The sequence below is a fragment of the Rhagoletis pomonella genome, unplaced genomic scaffold (assembly GCF_013731165.1).
Source record: "Rhagoletis pomonella isolate Grant_MI unplaced genomic scaffold, Rhpom_1.0 Rhpom_scaffold_00010, whole genome shotgun sequence".
In the NCBI taxonomy this organism is placed as follows: domain Eukaryota; kingdom Metazoa; phylum Arthropoda; class Insecta; order Diptera; family Tephritidae; genus Rhagoletis; species Rhagoletis pomonella.
Window position 1 is genome coordinate 19,366,006 of NW_023458564.1, and position 22,900 is coordinate 19,388,905.

General features: G+C 33.3%; 1 long non-coding RNA gene across 1 annotated transcript in view; it reads right to left on the reverse strand.

The window, feature by feature from the left end:
- Window positions 1-552: 552 nt before the first annotated feature.
- The window catches only part of LOC118746128, a 28,015-nt gene continuing 5,667 nt past the window's right edge, over window positions 553-22,900 (reverse strand). Inside the window, exons 3-4 of the long non-coding RNA XR_004993782.1 lie at window positions 2,496-2,548; window positions 553-674 (exon numbers count right to left, since the gene is read on the reverse strand). This is a non-coding gene — a long non-coding RNA (uncharacterized LOC118746128). The remainder of the gene's footprint in view (window positions 675-2,495; window positions 2,549-22,900) is intronic.

Genomic DNA, 22,900 nt, shown 5'->3' on the forward strand with positions numbered 1-22,900 from the left:
ATAGTGAACTGCTTAGAGTAGCTAGATGTCGGCTAGAGGTATCGAAGTAAAGAATAGAATACGCCGGACATAACCAATTTAATAAATTACCTAATGCCATTAAAACGATGGAACGTGTATCGATTTTTAAAACCGAATTAAAAAGCATCTTCTGGAAAGTATCGAATCGTTTCTTATGTAAAATGCTAGGTATGGAGCATATAGGCATAAGTTAATCTAATCTAATTCTTTCTAATCCTTTCTGAATCATTATTTTTTTTTTTTTAATGCCATTTAAGACAATATCACAACAGGTGCGATGGTTTCTACAACTGCGTTAATCTAAGAGGTAAAATAAGGTAAAATATTAAACACAAAATGCTTGGACATGATGAGAATTAGTATCAAAAGAAGATGACAGGTATAGTGAATACCTATAATCACCAATATGTACAATATTTGAAAGAAAGAAGAAAATCGGGCTGGTTTTCTTTTCTGTGGAATCGACCATATATTAATTTTATTAAATATACACTAATATTTTAATTAAATATTGAAAGTACGTACATTTGTCTCACTGCTGGGCGCTTCCGTTGTTGTGTTAGTTGTTGTTGTCGACGTCGCAGATGTTGTGGCAATTGAAACTTTTTTGAACGGCGCCACTGCTACTGTATTTGTGACCAGCATAAACAGAGCTGTAAATAAGAAGTTAATTGAAAAGAGTTATAAAAAATCTGGTTTAATTAAATCCAAATATATAACATAAATTATCCTAAAATGTTTTAATAGATAAATAAATTAAAATAGGTTTTGAAGTTGTGTATCCAATTTCATATCATAATTTCAAATCAATTCTGCCCCCATTCTAATAAAGTGCTCTGGTTCGATTAATGGTTTTTTCTCAAGTCTTACGTAAAGTTTCCAGCATTTAATAAAAAAAAAAAACAAGTTAGAAAGTCTAAGTTCGGGTGGAGCCGGGTGGATATGTTTTTTCACCTTTCCGAAAGCTACCACTAGATGGTAAGCCGGGGTGTATCAATTTTGAGTAGCGTCCTTAAATTTCGAAATATTGCAGTTTCAAGCATTTCTGAAATTTACCGTTATATGAAAAACGGCCGTAATTTTAGTCCGATTTCAATAAATTTCAACGTTTTGCTTTTATGTGGCAAGTACAATAAAAATACCGAGTTTGGTACAAATTGGTAGAACGGTTACCGATATACATACATATATGTGATCATAAGTGGGCGGTGCCACGCCCATTTTCCGAAGTTTTACCATAAACGTATTTCTTGGTAAAGAATTGTTGCAAGCATCAATTTTGAATAAATTAGCTTTAATATTTACTGATTTATCGAAGATTTTGTTTTTCTCTAAATAACCGTTATATGGGATGTGGGCGTGGTTATTGACCGATTTTTTAAATTTCGGCCATTTATTATGCTGTACCAAGGCCAACAACTGTGCCATGTTTGAAAGAAATCGGTGTAGCGGTTACCAAGATATACACATGTAACCATAAGTGGGCATGGCTACGCCCATTTTCCAAAAATTTATAATATTCTTATTTTTCGTATAAAAATCGTTGTAAATATAAATTTTGAGTGAATAATCTTCAGTAGTTATTAAAATATCGCAGTTTTCGTATTTCCGAAAATTACCGTTATATGGGATGTGGGTGTGGTTACAGTCCGATTTCGCCCATTTTTAATACCAACCTACCTTGGATTAAGGGAAACCTACATACCAAATTTCGTTGAGATATCTCAATTTTTGCTCGAGTTATCGTGTACACGGATGGACGGACAGACGGACGGACAGACGGACGGACAGACAGACATGGCTTAATCGATTTATTTTTTCATCCTGATCATTTACATATGTATACATTTGTCTATATCTATCTCGATTCGTTTTGGCCGTTAAAAACAACTGTTATGTGAACAAAGTTAATATACCCTTGTGCACAAGTGCGCTCGGGTATACAAATTTTGTAACTTTTCCTTAAAACTTTCTGTTTCGTTTACATTAGCGACGCTATGAGTACATTCATTTAAATCTTCCACAAAAAAAGACTAAGGTTCCAATTATAAAAGTACAGTTTCAAGCCTTTTGTTGATTGTTGTCAAAAAGGCATTTTACAAAGACCATACTTCAAATTCATAAACAAGTTCTTAATCTTAATTTGAAATTTAAAATTTTTCGGAATTACGGGATTTGCTTGCATTAATCGGGACCTCAAAAAACCGGGATCCCTTGTATGGACCTATGTAAGTATTTCATTATGTTGCTGAGAATAATAAAAAAGGTAGTGAAAATTTTCTCAAAAACAGTATACAGTGTACAATGTACAATGTATACACCAATGGAAATAATCAAAACCAAACTTTATGATGAGAAACTTTTCATCAGATAATTATTAATTAATATTTCGGATCCTTATAATAAAGAAAGTATTCAGCTTGTATAATTACAAGAGTAGAACACAAAGGATACAAATTAGTATTGATACTTACACGCCGTTATGAGCTGCCATCGCCTGGCTTTTTTCATGTCTGTAGTTTGATGTCTGAAAAGAATAAAAGATAGTTAGTTAACCTTAATAATTTAAATAATAACACAGGCCAACAAAAATGGAGGAAAAAATTGATGCAGTAAATGCTAAAACTGTAGACTTTCTTTGTGCCGATTACGAATCCGTAAGTTTAAAGTTTCCATGAGCTCCAGATTTTACGAAAAACGAAGTGAAAATGTCAAAAATCGCGATTTTTGCAATATTTGAGAAGCTCTAGTTAAGAAACAAAAGATGAAGGAACATTCCACTTGGGTTAAGATTAAAGCTAGAATTCTCGACTACTATCCCTGAAAATACCATCCCTGCAAATTGGCCTGGAAATAATCTAAATTCGATTCCCTCGTCGAACAAAAGAAAATCATCATTCCATGTTACATGTACATAAGACTTGATATCTATAAAAATTTAGTAAATGGCTTTAAAACACGATACAACATTTACCTACTTAAAATAATGGCTCCATTCAATAACTTTTCCAGTAAGTACTTAAAGCGAGGGCGTAAAAGAAAAATAGAGAATAAAATTTAGAGCAAGAGAAAATGATCAAAAAAAGTAAAAAAAAACGCAAAACTAGTAAAAACTTGCAACTTACGAAATTTTAATACTTTCAGATAGTTAAGTTTTGGCGCGCAATTTTCTTTTTAATCGTAAATAGTAAAATTTGCCTTGAAAGCTTCTAAGAAGTGGAAAATCTGTTAGCTCTCTCAAAATTTTAAAACATCGTCAAAACTTTTGTTTTCTTATTTCTTCAAGTAAAGAAGTGTATACAGCAAATAAGTTAAACAGTAGTAGTTTACGATTTTATTTTGGTTGAAAATACACATATGTATGTATGTACATAGATACACACATATCGAGCCCTAATCGTCAAAAAGATGGAGCGACATTTTTTCAAGATTTTAATTTTGATGCTCTAGGAAAATTTCTGCATCAAAAAGAAAATTTTGAAAAACTGTCGCTAACATCTTTTTGGTGGTTAGGGCTCGATATGTGAAAAAAATCTCGACGTGCTAGAAATTATATATTTAATAATTTGTGCTAAAAAGATGGAGTTTTGCGCTTTACTTAAACAAAATGATTAAGTTACCTGCTAGGGAAAAGGGATATTTCCATACCCCGTATACCATATATGTACACGTATTTTTTTAAACAAAAAAAAAAAAACGAACGAAAAAAATATTTGCTTGTAATAAATAAATTTAAAATTTGTATGGCTCACTTCATTTCAAAAGTTTTTTCTTTTGTTTTGAAAATTAAAAAATAAAAATTAAATTGAGCGAAAACAAAAAGCAAAGCCAAATAAAAGAAAAAGAATCAACATTGCACTGCGTCAAAATGAAAATAAGGAAGCACGAATTTCGATGTGAAGCAAAACGCTCTGAGAAGACAATACCTGTAATTATTGTACCATGATCTAAAGAAAATATGAAATTTGAAGACATCCAAGATATTGGAATGTATGGGCGAAGAAAGGGTGGTTTTCATTATGTCATATTTTGACAACAACATTTATCAACAAATTTTGACACAAATAGCCAAAGCTTACAAATAGCCGCTTTGGTAGTAGATGTACACGCCTGAAGGCCTGTTCTGATCTAAATCAATCAAAAGGCCATTTTTTAGTCCCATTTGACAATTTGTTTTCACTCATTTGAATTTGACTTAGTGAAAATAAGATTTAAAATTAACAAAAAAAATTAGGATTTTGAGGATAGCTAAATAAAGTGGTAATTTACATTTGGCTGCTCTTAATGAATGTAAAATGTTTAAGATAATACATAATATGACTTTTTTAATTTCTTCCTTTTGACAATTTTTCTTTAGAATTGTTTATTCTTCAAAATGAAAGCGAAGCTCCTCCCGTGCCTACAAGTAAATATATTAGCACGGCAAAAGAAAAGAAAAAAATGCATCTAATCAAAAGATGATTGTACCTAAAATCTAGTGACTGTACCTAATATACCTTTCAGTCATTAAACGTTGGAAAAAGGTACAATTATTCATCACTGGCCTGTACATAAATTTGGACAAGGAACTCGTTCAATATCCTCTTCAATATTAAAGAACAAATCGTATATTTGCATTTATTTATTACATTTAAGAATTCGTTTGTTCTGATAAAAAAAAGCACAATATTTTGCGGCAATGTCGTGTCAATGATCCAAAAATGGTATTTAAATTACAAATTTTCGTTTCTTCTTCGCTGTGTGACAATTCTTTTAATGCTTGTTTTCTTGCTTTGGCTATTTATAATTCGAGTCACGTCCTCGCCATTACAAAGCAAGACCTTATGTTGCCGTTCATACGAGTGCTATCCAAATACATATGTACATTAGACTGCATCGATCCCCATAGAAAAAAAATCGGTATCGTTTTTCCATTATAAAATCTATTATATTGTATGGTGAAGCCAAAATATTTTAGAAAAATATTAAGATTTACGTGAGCTGGACTGATTTAAAAATACCTCCAAAAATTTAGCTTTTTATAAGTATTTTTTGAAAAAAATCTCCTCAGACAAAATAGTTTGGGCTTAAAAAAATTTGCACGAAAATATTAAAAAAAACATGTATGGAATTCTAAATATTCAGATTTTTGATGTTGTTGTTGCACTTTTTTCAAAGAGTGGTTTAAGATAAACATTAATAACTCAGCCAAAACTTTACCGTTTTGGACTTAACTCTGGGGTATCACTGGAGAGGTATTTTCTCACCTTTTTTATTCCTTTGCAAATAAACTTATTCAAAGTATGAAAAAGAAAGGTAAGATGATCGAGCGTCATTCAAAGTTGATAAGATGTGTTGATATTTGTGAAAAACAAAATTTGGACGTGAATAAGTTTTAAAAACTGAGAAAATATCTTACAACTGATACCTGATAAGTCTAAATCGGTAAAGTTTTGGCCAAGTTATTCAAATTTTTCTTAAACCAATATTTGAAAAAAGTAAAAAAGACAGCATCAATAACACAGGCCAACAAAAATGGAAAAACAATTTGGTGAAGCAAATGGTAAAACTGCTTTTGATATACTCTTTTGTGCTGATTACGAATCCGTAAGTATACATTTTTAATCTGCTCCAAACTTTGAGAAAATGAGCTCAAAGTGTCAAGAACCCAGGTTTTTTGCAATATTTTGGAAGCTCTAGCAAAGAAACCAAAGGTGATAGAACCTTCCACTTAGGCTGAAATAAAAGCCAAAACTCTGGACTACTATCTGTGAAAATACCGTCGCTGCACCTTGAACTGATGGTCGCTTATAGTCATTTATTGAACGGCAAAAACTGATTTTGGCGAAGTTTGAGTACCTACCGCAATAAAGCAAAAGGTGAAAGAACCTGCCATTTAGGCTTGAATTTCGACTACAATCCCAAAAAATACCATCCCTGCACCTTGAGCCTAAAGTTATTTATAGTCATTTATTGAACAAGAGCTTAATATTGCAGTATTTTGTTATTGTTTAATAAATGACTATAAGTGACCATCGGGTCAAGGTATAAACGCTTGCTTTAATTTAAGCCTTAGCGGAAGGTTGTATAAACTTTTCTTTTGCTAGAGCTTTTTAGCTTAGTAACTTTTTTGGTGATACAGTCTGATATACATACATACGTTCGAGCAGGTACAAGGTACAAGTCCGCAGGGTGTGTGTGTAGCGATAAGTAGGTGCAGCCCAGGGACGCCAACTTGTGGGGAATTCCCCGATTTGCGGGGAATTTCAGTTTGCGTGGGGAATCGGGGAATGGACAGTTTTTTGTGGGGAATTTCAGCTCGTTCAATTCTAGTATAACAAAGTGTCAAATGGCTAAAAATTACCGTTGATTTTTAAGAATTTTCTTTGCATTTGCTTTCATATAGCGAATGCCCATAATTTATTTTTATATGGAATAAAACAGCGCAACAACTTAGAAAAAAATCCTAAAATGGATATTTTTCGCCATTTGAAACTTGCACTTTATTATTTTAAAATTGAGTGGGCTACAAAATTGCATACTCAAAATATTTAAGAAACTTCAATTAAAAAGCTCGAAATTTTTACGAAAGTATGTTGAATTTTACTCAAGTATTGCACAAAGTCTGAAACTTGGATTTATACGGTTTTTGTTAAAGAATAAACTATAATTTTATAAAAAAATAACTTAAATTAAATAACAAAAAAATAATACTAATTTTTTATTTAAATATCATCTAGGTACATAAATATTTTTTATTCTTTATTTGTTAACTACCTTTATAAACGTTTGGTTGGATTTATCAATACATAGGTTAATTGCGTTTAAAGATAAAAAGAAGAAAGACCAGTAATTTATCAAAAATATATAAAAAATATATCAAAATACAGATTTATTATTTTTGTAATCTATGAGATATCTATGGGGAATTTTACGAAATTTCGCGCAAAATCGGGGATTTCATTGTCAAAATTGGGGAATTCTTAAATATGAGTTGGCTATCCTGGTGCAGCCGCTCAAGAGCAGGTGCAAGCGCTGTGGCTCAAGTTAATAATTGCGGGGGTAGTGCTTTCAGACACGCAAATTTAGGATTATACATAGCTCTGTTACTTTGTAAAAATTAGTAAACAAAAGAAAATTCAAGTTTTATAGATGATTTTTGTTTTTGGTTCAAAGCCTTATTAAAAATGCATGAATGTATGCATGGGCGTTGCCAGGTAGGGACAGGGGGGGAAGGTTCTCGATCCCCCCTTAACTTTCAAATTTTCCTTATATGTATGTATATAAAATATGCATACGCCGATGAATGTATGCATGTATGCACAATGTGTATATGTAAGCTGACTGGAAGCTTTTCAACCATCCGCCAACACTCTAGGCATGGGTAACACTGCGCTGCGCGGCGCAATTCGTTAACAGCGTAGCCGGAGTTGCCGCGCAAACACCAGCATATGGAAAGCGCCAGCGCCATTAAAACCAAGCAACACATGAGGCACACACACAATTCGCCTTTTGAAAATTTACACGTACTTTGTTTTTGCATTTGAGTGTTGAGAACGCAAATTTAAAGCTTTTACTCAAGAATGATGAGAATATGGCATTTACTACATTCCTGGCAATTAAATTAGGTTGGCGGTACAAGCGTTGCTCAACACCGAAAATTATAGAAATAATAGATATGACACCACTGTAGGGTGTACTACAGGGTGCCCACACTTTTTTCACCGCGGCACCCTTGATGTGCTAAAAAAATTCGCGGCACTTCTACTCTTCAAACGTCTACGAAAAAATGAAAACACAATGCAAATTAATGCTCATTTAGTTTTAAAGTGAGGACTGAAATTGTTATGATGACTTCAATATTTCCTTTAAGTTCATTGAGAGCTTTGACAAGTTTACCCTGAAATCATGTGACGCTGAAAGCGTGCTGGTGCTTTTTTTTAACCAATTTCGCTAAAAGGAGAAGGTTATCAATTCGTCGAAATATTTTTTAATATTATGTTTTTTTTTGTATGTATGGTACCGCACAACGTTGACCACGTTAACCGGTTACTATAACTTTTTGTTTTAAGAAAAGGTGTTACCACCTGTGAGGGTCTCATTCTAATTTGGTTTACATCCGCTCATTGGATCATGAAGAGATTAACGATAATCTTAAATTTTTATATGGGAATTGAAGTCGGTTTCGTTTTTTTGCTTAAATAGTTCTTATTTATGTAAGCATTTGTTGAAAATGCCCTAGTAGTAGTGCAAAGTCACTAGTAGTTTTAATGCAATCTTGCCAACAGCAGTGTTTTCTGCATCCACTTGCATCCAGAACTCTCTTGGTTCCCTTCGTATTATTTAATATTTAAAGTGCTGTCTTAACTGATGTCCAGAAGGTTTTCAAAAGCTTAATTTGTCAACTCAGCTTTTTTTTGTCGGGTCACATGAAACATGCGTTTGTTATCCAGCTGTAGACATCCTCAGAGTCAATGTTGGGAAAATATTCGTCAGTGGTTTTTTCTAAACCTTCCAAATTAACGCTGATAATGCGCGTTAACACTAAGAAAATAACTTTTAAAGCCAATTTCACAAAAGCAATTTAAGTGATAAATGATTTAAATTTTTTGAATTTTATATGGAAATTGACAGAAAATAAGAAATCATTTTCCATTTAAATTGCTGGTTAAACCGGCTGCTATCAATTTTCTTAGCGTTAAGCTCGAAGTTACATATGTTTTTCTGATTTACTATGTTTATTTATAGGGGTTTCGTGCAAATTGCTAGATATTGTAAAATATACATTTCACCAATGAAAAATCTCGACGTGCTAGAAAAAATTTAGGTTTCACGGGCCTCTGTTATCTTCGCAGCATCATCCGATACGGGTTTTAAATCTAGTGGCGGCATCTTTCTTGTCGCCAGGGAATATCGACGAATCATACAGAGACTTCTCGTGGCGTTTTATGCCTCTTGCTTCATCCTAGACATCGCCCCTTTCGTTTTTCCAACAACTGCAAATATCCACACTTTAGCTTTAAAAATTTCGTTGCTAGTGGTGTAAGTCTCAAGTACTTCGCTCATCAAAAGTTCTTATTCGATTTGCATTGCGAATAAGTACCTCAATACTACGAGAAGAACATTAAGTCCCAGTATCGACATACTTTCGTCAAGTTGAAAACTAAAAAAATCACAAGTTTTCACATTTTTTATAAGTTCGTTCTCGACTGCCTCTAAAATCGTGTTGACTCGCTTTTTCGCAGTGTGGTTGTGAAGTTCCAAAGAATAAGTAACATATACACGTGCGCGAAGTTGCTGCGCTTTTTAGGAGAAAATCCGAAAATTAGGAGAAAATCCGAAAGAAAATCCAACAATTAGTCCAAAAACGGGAAGAAAAGTGGATGAAGCGCGGGTTAGGTCTACAAAAGTTCCGAAAATGGTTGTGAAAAGAGTATGTTTTCGGCACAGAAGCGGCTTGACAAACCAAGCGTAATATCCCTTTGCAGCAAGCCATTTGTGTTGTGTATGGGGTTTGACGAGCCGCTGAAGGTAATTTTAATAAAAATCAAAATTTTTTGATATTCTGGCCGCCATGTTGAAGTTTGATCAAACCACTTGCTTGACGACGGGTACTGTGGTGACACTCAGATGCCGCCGTATTCAATTCAGTACACTGCGCTATTGCGCTGACACCAAAGGTGACGCTGGCGTTATTGAGCTAGCACCAAAAAAAATTGCCCTATTGCCCATGGCTACAACACTCGAAAATTTTAAGTCGCTTTGGGAAACGTTCGAAAATTTATAGGTTCAAGTTTGTGACTGATGTCTGCCGTCTTGCAGTCAGCAAGCCCCTTTGTTAGCTCGTTAAAAATGTATATACACTTTGTATTAATACAGTCATATGTATCTGTACGTACACAAATGTGAAGACAAACACCTACTTATTTACGTGCACACATATTAAATATAGCTTTTCATTGTCTTCAGTAGTTTATGACCCGCTACCGGCAGCTCAAAGGTACTCTCAGACAGTTACAAATTAGCCCTTCGCTAGTTACTGGAAGTGTAAAAGCGTCGACAGCTTTGCTACCGGAAATTAATGGATTTTCTTCGGTCATAATGCCTTCAAGGAAAAACTAACGAAATGTATACCTACTATTGTTAATAGCAACCTACTACACATTTTGAATGTGCAATAAAAAGGTAATTTTTATAATTGAAATTGGAGAGAAAATTCGTTTAAATTCACAGTGGTCGGAGAAGCCATGTTTTACCTGAAAAATAAAAAGGGCTTTTACGATTATAATAAAACTGCGGGATCGCAGTATTGTTGTAAGCATATCCGAATATGCCACAAAAATTATAGTTTGACAGTTGACAGCTGTCAAATAAACTGCCAATTTCTCTAAAATTTAGAAAATCTTTTTGAAAGTACCACTGATTAGGGTTTTAGACGCGAATATTATGTTAAAATGAAACCTTGACTGTAGACACCTCTCAAATGGACTGTGCTGATCACGAATTTTGTGCCAAATAAAACATTGAGAGAGTCAAAAAAAACTGTTAATTTTTCAGAAAATAAGCCAATATTATTTATAGGTTTCGTTCTTTCTTACATCATACCACCCTTAACGCATATTATAAGTTTTTCGCTAACTTCACTTAGAATTCGTGATACCTGGAAATTGGATAATATTATACCTGCTGCGAAAAGAAGTAATGCCTCATAACCCTGAGACTTTCGGCCAATCAACATTCTACCGTCTTTATCAAAGATTTTCGAAAAAGTATTACTGAATCAAATGATGAAGTACCTGATAGAAAAAGACCTTTTATCTGAAAATCAATCAGCATATCGCAGGGGACATATGTAGCTGCTCAACCGCTATGCTCAAAGTCATGGAGGACGTTCGACCATCCTTCGATAAAGGCAACCTAACAATCCCCACTTTATTGGATTTTTCGAAAGCTTTTGACACTGATTTCCATAGAATACTCATTCAAAAGCTTGACACATATTTCGGATTCAGTAATGATGCAGTGAAACTAATGGAAAGCTATATGACTAATAGACATCAAAGGGTTGTTTCTAGGGATAACCGCTCTAGCTTAACACCAGTAAAATCGGGCGTACCGCAAGGCTCTATTCTTGGTCCGGTATTATTTAGTTTATATATTAATGACTTAGTAAAATGCTGCAAAAATGTATCAATTCATCTTTATGCTGACGACGCTCAAATATACCGCTCTGCCCCTCTAGGCTTAACAGAAGACTTAGTCTTCCGAATAAATGAGGACATACAAGCTATATCTCTGTGGTCGAAAAATAACCTCAATTCGTCCAAAATGCAGGCAATTGCCCTATCTAATTTTCCTACAATCTTGATAATGTTTCGCCAATCATGCTGAATGGGAGTGTTGTGAAGTATGAGAAGATTGTTAAAACACTTGGGTTTACACTGAATCAAAATCGAACGTGTACTGATCATGTTAACGCATCAGTCAGCCGAATGTATTCTGTACTGAGGCAATTATGGAAAACAGCGTTCTTCATTCCCCAAGGTGTTAAACTTAAGCTCTTTAAAACGCTATTGGTACCAATAATATCGTAGAACGAGTTAATATATGTATATGTAGTTGTCTGGATAAAGAATCCATGGAAAATATCAATTATTATTTAACAATGCCGCTAGATATGATCACATCTCCGAGTTTTGGACAAATATTCTTGACTGCAGCATATCTATATTCTTTGATCGTCGTTAGGTGTTATTCATGTATAAAGTCATCTACAGCCTTTACCCGAAATACCTTTTTTTCGAAACTGACGTTTGCACAGTCAACTCGCACATGCAATCTTATCGTACCTTATTTTAAGTATTCAGTTACATCAAGAATGTTTTTTGTTAGAGCCGTATAGTTGTGGAATTCTTTGCCAAGAAAACTCAAATCGGAAACTAGTCCAAAGCGCTTCAAATCGGCTGCGTATTCTTTCTTCTCAAACTAAATCCTATACCATCTTATTACAAATTTTTGTTTCCCACTTTACCATTTCTTTCTTCAACTAAAAATATATGAAATGTTCAAAAACTCGTTTAACAACTGATTAGTATACATATATTCTTTAAAATACCAACATTTTATCATTATGTAATTGTTATGAAATATGGCAAACTTTTATTAATCTGTAATTGTTATGAAATATGGCACTATAAAAGACTATGTCTTATATGTGCATTTAAATAAATAAATGAATTGAAAAATGAAATTTTTTTAAGATAAGGGTTTTAGACACGCTAGTCACGAATTTACGTAAAATTAAGACCCTAAGAGTTGGCAGCTCTAGAAATAAGAAAAATTTTCCCAAGAATTAAACGTACTATGTTTTAATGCTCACTGATCTCGAGTTCTGTATCACATTCAAATTTTTTCGGTTGTTCAACTGTCATTTTCAGTTAAGTAACATATATACGAGGGAACATATCTAAAATGAATTTATGATCAAATTATGAAATAATAACAGTAATTATATTTATAAATTGGGGATAGTTGGGGCCATCTGCTATGTAAATGTTCAGCCCAAAAAAAAAAAACTAGATTTCTTATTATATTTTTTATTTTATCATTTTTAAATATCATATTGAATTTTGCATTTCGAATTTTCAAAAACTTAGAAAGCTATCAACTCATAACTGAATGAACATGATACAATAATTTTTAGAAGGTAGTTTCACTTCTTCTTCTTATCCGCCATGTTAGCTATCTGACAGAAAACGTGTTTCGTATTTTTTGTTGTACCAACTTTTTCAAAAACAAATCCAGCTTTTGACGTTGGAAAAATAAAACAAAGAAAAGCCATACATATAAGTAGGGAACTTTCGAATATTTTGAAATAATTTTCTTCATAAAAAATTAACTGCTGCTTTCGTGGATATTGCAACACACGGAATAGATGTAAGGACACAGCTATAAGAGCCACCGCACACCACAGGCTTTATCGGCCGCCTATTTAAATAATAGCGCTCGCTTGAAATATGTACATGAAGATGTATGGAGGTGCGCACGTTACACCAGCTTAATCGCTCTGACCAATAAGTTGTGGTGCAATGGAAAGACTAGCGAGCGCATCTAAATTGGCGGCCGATAAAGTCCGTGGTGTGCGATGGATCTAATCCATTATAAATAAGAAATATTGCTGTTATATTTTCATTTTTATGATTTTTATTCATGTGATTAGCAGTGGCAAAAATGTAAGAACAAAATACGTGTATTTATATTAAAAATTAAGTGATCAGTTATGAAACATATAAATCTTTACATGTTCTGTTAAAAAATATCTAAAATAACAAGCGATAATCCCCAAGTTCTATATCGTAGCAGTGGCCACATTGCGTGTTTGTCACAGACACGGTTTATGTCAAAAATTTTGAAGTGAAACTACCTTCTAAAAATTATTGTATCATGCTGAATGAATTAAATGGATTCAACGGCTTGCTCAACAGATATTATTGAAAATACTAATCAGTTTTTAGTTCGTTGGTCATTTCTGAACTTTATTGCGGTTAATTCATCAAAGTTCTAAAATATGCATTTTTCGCGTAATGATCCAATGATCAGTACTAAACGAATTTAGTGTGGGACAACTTGCGAGGTAACACCTTTCCTCTTCAAAAAGAGTTTTAGAAATCAGTTAACATGGTCCCAAGTTATACGGTAACATCCTTAAAAAAAATATATATATATATTCCGACGAATTCATAACTTTCTCCTTTTTTGAAGTCGGTTAAAAAGTGTAGTGGTTTATCGCTTAAACCACGAAAAATATGCATTTTCGAGGAGGCTGGCGCCCTACGACTTCTTGCTAAAACTATTTTTAAAAAAATCGCTAAGAGTATGCAATGTTTTTCACAAGCTTAACTTTCTCCCTATGCATGTATGTATGTATGTATGTTTGTTAGGGGCAAATCTTCTAATCAATTTTTGACCAACTTCACAGTTGGTTCAGAACCCGATGACAATGCAATACGAAAGATGAGCTAAGACGATAGGTGGCGCAGCAGTCGAGATATTTGTAAACCCCGTATTTATAGTGCGATTTGGTTCATATTTAAAACGTATATTAGCTACATGAAAAGGAATAACACCACTAAAAATTTTACTGATAGGTGGCGCACAGGGTGGGCCAAATAAGTTCATAGATCCATAGTTTGCCTAGCAGTGTGCGCAGTCGCTCCATCATGTTGGAACCACAAATTAGGCAACTAGTCTGTCGTTGGCCCCAAAAAGTTGTCAATCATTGTTCTGTAAGAGGCTCCAGAAATCGTTTCTGGAGTTTCATCCTCATTCTCAAACAAATATGGGCCGATAACTTTTTCGGCCATAACACCACACCAAACAGTGCATGCGGATGGGTGTAACTGCTGCTGGCGTGTCGTCCTTAGATTTTCAGAGCCCCACAATCTATAGTTTTGCTTGGAAATGCCCTTTATCCGACATCCAAACATTACCTAGAAAATTAATTTGTGTAGCTAATTGTGGAAAACGAATAACGTATTATAGTCGTTGTTGGTGGTCTTGCTATAAGTATCCAATATGATGTTCCAAGGATTTACTATAACTAGCAGAAATAAAATAACGTGCCAAGCGTGAGTTTTTTTGGTTGGTGTTTATGTTTGTATACGGCTTCAGGTCTATTGGATCACAAGATAAGCTATACTGGGCTAACACTGAATGCATTGTAGTTAGATTTTTCGTGAATTCCACGAACGTAGCATATATTTTTCGTAACATTTTCGTAAATTTTACGAAAATCGAACTACGATGCTTTTAGCGATATCCCAGATGAGCTTTTATTAATTGGAGTATTGCAAATGATATCAAACAGTTCAAGTTCCAAGCCACTCGTTTTTTGCATTTTTATCCCAGTTTGGTGGTGTGAAATGAATTATGAAATAGGAAGTATGTGAGTCTTACAGGTCTATTCTGCGCTGGTAATACAAATTTTGTAACCGGCAAATAAAGTTCCTGTCAGATTCTAAACCCTTTTCGCATTCTGTGTACTCTTGTAGCCGGTAAATTTTGTTACCATCTCAAAAGCTGATAAAAAAATATCGGCCCGTGAAATATGCAATGTCAGAATTTTCACAATTTTTCAAAGCTGAATTGCTGAATATTTTAACCGCATTACCAACGTACCTAGAATCGCGTCGAAAAGAACTGGTAACATTTTTTAATAATAAAATATTCCGGTCACAAAATCTTCTGTAATGTGCAGAAATGATCTGTTAAGGTCGGATTCACAGTGCTTGGAATGGAATCGAATTGTGGGTGGCCAGAAAAATCAAGAAACAATTTTTTCCAAGCACTCAGGCATATTGCTCATTGTACTTAAGGCCAGGAGACAGAATTTTGAGGAAAGGGATACATACTAAGTTGGGTGGGGGTTAATTGCTCCTCTGCAAGCTTACCAAACTCCTTTATGAATTTTAGCAGTTTGTTGAGGGAGAGAAAATGTGGCTGACTTCCAAAACGTCAATTGCATTGTATACGTACAAAAAACAATATTTCATAACGTCGAACTACAAAATGTTGACAATGTACAATTTTCCAAAACGCATCCGAAAAGTAACAAAAACGCATCGCTAGAGTAATCAGCGCGGCAGAAACAAATTTGATGCTTCGTTGGTTTTCAGTTGCGATTGGTGTCGAGAAAATGGGAAATTACGAAAGGATATTCATTGTTTTATTCAGTATTCAAAATATTCAATGTATGTGGTTGTAATGTTTCGCAATTCTGCATAAAAAAAAACAATTTAAATACCGCAGAAGAACGGTATCCAAACATTGTATTGGTACGTTTTGGAAGTCAGCTTATATCTCCAATTCTCAATACATGCGACCCAATGCAGAGCAGAATGTTACACAATATTTTATTAATTTCGCTGCTTTGATTTATTACGGAGAATGCAAAGTAGAATGCTTCACCATAGTCAGCTGTGAAATAGAATGAATAGCCAAAAACTCTTTTCTACCGTTACTTTCTGTGGAAAATTCCATCAAATAATATTGTAATTTTAAGTTACTCGTTTCATAGTTTTATTCAATTCTGTCAATAACTTAAAAATATACATATAAGAGATAAAGGCCTTAGTGGCCATTGCTCTTAAATTCGTCAATAGTTTTAATCATAAATTTAATGTTATATAAATAAATAAATAATACATACATACATATACATAAGTACCCTGCAGTGGAACCCCAACCTGACTGAAACCGAACTAGTTCGAAAATTACTAGACTTGTACCAAGTACAAAATTATTTATTCATGTCCTGTTTTATTTGACTTCGACAGTTCAATAAAATAGGGTACACTAAATATTATAACTTTTATTTGGGTATATTGTAAACCGTTAAAGCGAGTACGTACTCGCCATTATACCATACCTGTTAAATAATGATTAATATTCATAGTGATTATAAATTAAAGCATGTAGCACCTTTTTAATGATTAATAATTAATTACTTAAACAAAAATGTTTAATTAATTCGTTAATTTTAATTACATCATTATTTTGTTATTTTTGAGTATTTTCCATTATCTTTGACTCTTTTAATTACACGATTAATATAATTATTTGATAAATTTCAATTATCAATCAACAAGCCAAAGTATAGACAAAAATTAAGAATATTTAATAACCGCTTTATTTGTTTATTTTTTTATTTTATTCTTATCCAATTCTCAAATTTTAAACATTAATTATTACTTTTAAAAAATTTTAAAAAGAAAGCACTGAAATGTGCAAAGTTAATGAATATAATTTATTTCAATGAAAACTTTTATCTTTATTTTAGTTCGTTTTATTTTTAACTAAAATGGTTTCTTTTCCATATTCAATATTATTAAAAAAGATAAAAATATAGTATTTATTGTACGTGAAAGCTTTTACTTTTAATAACGTTTAATGAAAAATGCATTTGAAATGTAATAATTATTGGCAAATCTAAGGCTGCTACATAAAAATGTGTAATGTATTAAAGTGTACTTAATCAAACGTTTTTTATTGTATATTCATGAATTCATTTTATTTTTTGACTTCCAAAGTAGTGGTCATGGTCCATAATCGGACTAGTAGTGTTCTGCCTATTTTGAACTAGTATGAGACTGGTATATTTCTGACCAAAGTCTGACAATTGCCATCTCGTAGGACATCCTCATGTTAAAAATACCAGTTGATTGCATGGATAGCTGGCTGACTAGTTAGGCATGCGGTTCATACTAGTTGTGAGGTAGTTTACAACTAGTACATTTGACTACAGGGTATGTATAAGAAAACTAACGCTGAAAAGTGGATTAAGTAGAGAGAACTACTGTCCAGTTTCATAGTCCTTCAAAGGTCCTTGCAAGTGTGAATAAAGGATTAGAGTGCGGATTATGAAATACTTAATTTCAAAATTTTTGGATCCAATTTGAACTTTGTTGTGCAGTCTCTTAATACTTAAACGCAGTGTTGCTTGGCTTGTTCGTCATTTGACCGTTGCTTATTGGTTACATATATACATATATTAAAAATTCATTAAAGTTACAAGAAATGAAAGTATCGGTCTGTAGCAGTGTGGCTGGGTGTCAGTTAATATGCGACTAGGAAATAAGTTTTCCCTACTGATTGTTATTAGTAAAACGGCAGCACCCAACAATATTGTGCTCAAAGAAAAAGGTGCAGCGCCAAGAGTTTAATATCAATACACATTATCGCCTGAACCTTGCCATAATTCATATATGCGTTTACAATATGTAAGTCAAATTCTTATGCAATCAATTTTCTTTGTAGTTCGACGTAAGTTCATTTATTTCTTGAAATTACTGCTGCGTAATGTATTAGTGTATTTACAATTACCGGGCGTATGTAATTTCAGCGATTGTTGCGTTAATGCAATCACTTTTGACTTCATCAAATGTAGGGGCATTTATTTATTTTCATGAGCAACGGCAAAAAATACAAATAAAAAAAAAAACCTAATCAATTTGCTAAAGGGCACATCGTACAGTGGGGTAAATGATTTCAAATAAGAAGAATAATGTTGCTAGACTGCCAAGTTACGTGAAAACTGCTTTTTTTTAGTTGATTATACGGGTCAAAAAATTGTTTTGTGCGAGATGTCGTTAGGGGTTTTTTATAAGGCGTGCATTGATGACACTAAAAATATTTGTTATTTTTTTATACGTGTGGTTTTGAGTTTAAAGTCAGTTTTGTATATTGACTTTAATCAATAACTTCGCGAAAGCATTTTTACAATCTTCTCGGTAATAATAATAATTACTAGTGTTCGCCCAGCGTTTGAAATTCAACCACTAAAATTAAGGAGGGTTGATGTGAGTTAAGGTGAACCGAGCTGATCTGAGTTGAGTTAAGTTAAGATCAAGTGCATTGAAGTGAAGTGAGTTCAGATAAGGTGAAATTAGATAGGTTAACGTGAGTTGACACGAGTTGAGATGAGATAAGGGTAGTTGTGGTGAAATTACATTAGTTAAGGTAAGCTGAGTTGAAATGAAGTCAGTTGAGATGAGCTGAGTTAAGGTGAGTTGAGGTGAACTGAGACCAGTTGATAAGAGGTGATTTGAAATGAGCTCGGGTGAGTTGAGGTGAATTGCGTTGGACAAAAAAACCAAACATAAATAGTAAAATCTGACATAGCATAACACAAAATAAAGTAACATAACTTATTATAACATAACTTAGCATAACTTAACATAACATAAAATAGCATAACATAATATAAGGTAACATAATATTACATACAATAACATCACACCATACCATAACAAAACATATCCAATATATCAGTTTTATTTTTTTCTTGTTATCTATTATCTGTTATTCTTGTTATATATATATTCTTGTTATCTGTTATAATATAATCTCCTTCAACAAAGCTAGACAGAAAATTAGTGCCACGTAATTTTAGCACTCGCAGCCAACATTTACTTGCAGATTTATCGAATGGCCATAATGTTTTAAGAGAAATTCAAAAAGTGTCAACTGATGACGATGACGACCTTGAAATCTGATATGCTATGTATATTCGTCTTAGAGCAGCGGTACTAAAAGTAGTCCGATAGATGAATAGAACAACAAAAAGTTATGCTCGTTGGAAACATGTTTGCCTCCTATGAAATATGGTAATAAAGATGGTAACAGATGCTAATTAATTATGACTCGTTAAACGTGAAACGCCTTAGGAGTAGCCATCAGCAGTTGTGGTTTACGAAAAGGAAGCGCAGAGGCAAAAGCGGTCGACTTGTGCTATTCGCAAAACCACCAGCTAAATACGTAACTCAAAGCACATACATATCTACTTACCAGCCAAAAAACCAATATATGTATATGGAGGTATGAATTTGTAAGTATTAACAAGTATTGGAATTAAAATTTAGAGACAGTCTGACAAAGCACTAGTTCCGAACTACATATATCAGAACTATCTCTGAACTAGTGCAAAACGGCTGCAGAGCAGGACAATTGAAAATTACAGTGTAAGTGTACAAATTTGCACTTCTCGTACAATATGAAAGTAACTCAGCGAGAAGACCTCCGACTCAAACATCATTGGTCGCGAGTTCAAGCCGCGGTGGAGGCAATTTGTGAGTTTTTAGATTTAATGAATTTAAATTGTTGCGTTCCGCTTACAATATTTTTTTTTTTTACAAACTATGTACCTAAAATGGAATCTGAAAAACAAAGGAAACAAACGAGAAAAATATCCAAAAATCGAATATTAAAAACGTTTTCTTATACGAACAAAAACTGTCCAAAATGGAACCGGTTAAAAACTAGTGGCAAAGTAATTCACTGGGCGACAATTGTCACTGTCAATGACATTAAAACTGAACAGTTGAATGCATTGATTGGGTATTGAGCTAGAACTAGTACTGTCGGCAAAAGGTTAGTTAGATTTTCTGCAGGGTATGTACAAGTAGGCCAATATTTTTGAAAAGTGTTGTTTCTAAGTTCTGTTCTTGCAGCTTCCAGCAACTGGTTTGCCCGTTTAATTTATTAATTTATTCGGTTGGAACATTTTTTTATCCATTATTCTACTAAAGACGTCTGCCAACCTGCTTGCATAATTATGTTGACATATTTAATTTGCATTTGAATAAGTCTTTATGTGGCTAATGCAATGGCCAAATTACATATATTTATTAAGTTTGTAGTATATGTTTATTTGCTTTATGTTATTGAACTTATACTCGTAGCATCCGTCCCATTGATATTCGAAATTAAATCGAGAGTGTTTCGTAAATAAATAAATAAGCGAGAAAAAATGAAGTTATTAAGAGGAATATATGTAAATGCATACGCATATGTAAATGCAAAACATTTCGGTGTAGCTAGAAATTCTCTAAAACCATTTTAATCATTATTTTACATAAAAATGTTAAGCTTAAGATTTTACGTCGATTAATGAAAAAAAAGTTAAAAAAATCAAATCAGTTGCTATGATGGTACTGCCGCTTCATTATCTCCTTGTAGAATCTTATCTTTATCAACTGGAGGAAAATGATGATGGAAAACTTTACCCAGAGACTACTTATTTGCGTTCAAGTCAGGTGAAATCTCATTGATTCCAAACCAATGCTAGTAGTTACTAGAAATAGGCGCGGGACAGTCTAAAAGAATCGAGATAGATACAGGTACAGTAACCACGTCCCCTTTCCTAATAACGGTAATTTGCAGAAAAATTCCATTAATTCAATAACCAAGTACCAAAACGAAATCATTTAAAAGAAACCAGAGACCGTACCGATTATATATTTTATAATAAAAAGCAAAAAATTTACCCTATTTTTTGACTTTTATTATTTTGAGCAAATAAAACCGGGTAATTTTGCTTTTTATTTTTTTAAGGCAAAAATAAAAGTTAAAATTTGCGTTTTTTTTAGCAGAAAATAATCGGTAATTGTTGCGTTTTATTTTTTCAGGCAAAAATAAAAGTCAAAGTTACAAATAGGGGTATTCCAGAGTTGTGTATACTCGAATTTAATAGTTTTAAAGCTCCTATCTGGGGGCTACTCTGTAATGCGATGCGATGGATTCTAATAACTCCGTAATACACAAATACTAGGGCTAGATCAAATCTAAATATATATGTATGTACTATGTATCACAGCGAACGGCAGTGCCGCGAGTGACGAAAGCAGCCACAGTAGCATGCTGAAATGACTCGCTTATATATACACGAGATTTTGAAGTTTTTATCCAGACGTCCAATCGACATGTTTGAGATATCGTTGGAAAGGTCTTGCAGAGTGAGTCCAGAAAATGTATTCAAGCTTCATAAACGAAAAATTAGGCTAAAGTGTTGCGAAACAAAAAACGTTTTTTTGCTTTTGGCGGTTTAAGGGGGCATGTGGATACACCCAACATATTCAGTGTTATTTCATAGGCCAATACCTTTCAAACGATACCTTATATATTAAGTTCCGGCTACCAGTTGGAAAGATATAGAGGTAAATGTGTTTTGGTTCGTGTCTCCACTTCGAGATGCTTTGGTATGTATGTGGCGTCTGTGCGTACCAAAATTTAATTTTTTTTCAAACTTTCAGGAATTAAAGTACAAAAAAAAACTAAGAAGGTTTTGTTCCAGGATGTTTTGATTGGTGTGCCTTTGTGGGCGTGGCTGCTGTCTGAAATTCGAGAAAAGCCAATTTTTTCAACTACCACTGAGGCCGCACTACTCAGTCCATGTCATTGATGTGGATATCAGAAGAAGGGTCTTCAAACATGCTATCTAACTCTATATTTTTTTGTTTATATATATATTTTTGTTTTGTTCTGGTCAGTCGATTTTATTCTAGGTTTCTACAAATCTAGTCCAAAACCTTAGCTTTCATCTGGTATACAGCTTATGTCTGGGAAAACTCTTGTTGTGGAGATATTGCGATTCAAATTGAAAAAATGCCGCTCCAAAAAGGGTCAAATGGTTAAAAATTAACATATCCATCTAATTTGGTTATTTTAAGATATAAAAATAACTTACCCAGTTTCCCAAAAAAATTGCCCATTCCCCGATTGCTACTTAAACCGAATTTCCCTGAAAATCGGGGAATTTTCCGCGAGTTGACAAAGTGAATGATGCAGCTGTGCTAATCACTTCCTAAATGTCTTGGAAACCACAATTTGTGTGTATTTTAGAGCACTTAACCTACCTGGGAAGACGCGTACAATATTACCTATAGTTGTACATAAATATGTATGTATGAGTGCATTTAGTTCACCCAGTGTGCCGTTTAGTAAACTTCTTAAAAAGAGCACATGTATGCGCCCCACACCCGGTAGAAATCTTAACAAAAATAAACTACGAGACTATCATACGAATATAGTTGTATATTGTATCCATAGTTGGTACCAAGTTGATAAGTTTTTATCATTTCTTATATTTTTAATTTTTAATTTTTTCGAATACAAAAAAAATTCGAAAAATTATGTGTTTCAATGGACACATCGATTTGAATATATAATTTAGATTTAGATAACATTTTTAGCAATTTATTTGAGAAAAATAAAACATTTAGATTATTGTTTGTATTTTGGTCGATTTTAAATTTGCTACCCCAAAATAATTGATATCAAATAAAACACCTCTTTGAGGTAAAAGTTTCGAGTGACGAAAGCTGAACTAGAAACACAAAATTTATGGTATCAATTTCGTGACGAAAATTATACGCATTTTTTTTACTGCCTTTGAAACGTACGGAAAATCTATTTTTATTTATTCGGATCGTTGCGATTTCTGCTAGAAACACAAAGTAAAAAACAGAACTTATGCAACGATTCGTATGAATAAAAAAGATTTTCCGTACGTTTCAAAGGCAGTCAAAAAATGAGTATAATTTTCGTCACGAAATTGATATCATAA